The sequence below is a fragment of the Arachis duranensis genome, chromosome 3 (genome assembly GCF_000817695.3).
Source record: "Arachis duranensis cultivar V14167 chromosome 3, aradu.V14167.gnm2.J7QH, whole genome shotgun sequence".
NCBI classification, from domain to species: Eukaryota; Viridiplantae; Streptophyta; class Magnoliopsida; order Fabales; family Fabaceae; genus Arachis; species Arachis duranensis.
The window spans coordinates 62179333-62180264 of NC_029774.3; positions in this window are offsets into that span (position 1 = coordinate 62179333).

The following is a 932-nucleotide window of genomic DNA, read 5'->3' on the forward strand; positions in this document are numbered from 1 at the left end:
CATCCTCTCAGTGAAAATGGTCCAAATGCTCTGTCACAGCATGGCTAATCATCTGTCGGTTCTCAATCAGGTTGGAGTAGAATCCATTGATTCTTTTGCGTTTGTCACTAACGCCCAGCCTTCAGGAGTTTGGAGCTCGTCACAGTCATTCAATACCGGAATCCTACTCGAAATACCACAGACAAGGTTAGACTTTCCGGATTCCCAGGATCCTACTCAGAATACCACAGACAAGGTTAGACCTTTCGGATCCCCATGAATGCCGCCATCTATCTAGCTTATACCACGAAGATTCTATTGGGGAATCTAAGAGATATGCGCCCGGCCTAAAGTAGAACGGAAGTGGTTGTCAGTCACGCGCGTTCATAGGTGAGAATGATGATGAGTGTCACAGATCATCACATTCATCAAGTTGAAGTGCAACGTATATCTTGGAATAAGAATAAGAGAGAATTGAATGAAAAGTAATAGTAATTGTATTGAAACTTGAGGTACAGCAGAGCTCCACACCCCTAATCTATGGTGTGCAGAAACTCCACTGTTGAAAATACATAAGTGAAAGGTTCAGGCATGGCCGAATGGCCAGCCCCCAGAATGATCAAAAGACCGAATGATCAAAGACTAAAACAGTCAAAGATTAAACTGTCAAAAGATGTCTAATACAATAGTTAAATGTCCTATATATACTAGACTAGCTACTAGGGTTTACATGAGTAGGTAATTGATGCATAAATCCACTTCTGGGACCCACTTGGTGTGTGCTTGGGCTGAGCTTGATCTATCCACGAGCTGAGGCATTTCTTGGAGTTGAACGCCGAATTATAACGTGTTTTGGGCGTTCAACTCCGGATCATGACATGTTTCTGGCGTTTAACTCCAGACAGCAGCATGTACTTGGCGTTCAACGCCAAGTTACGTCGTCAATTTCCGAA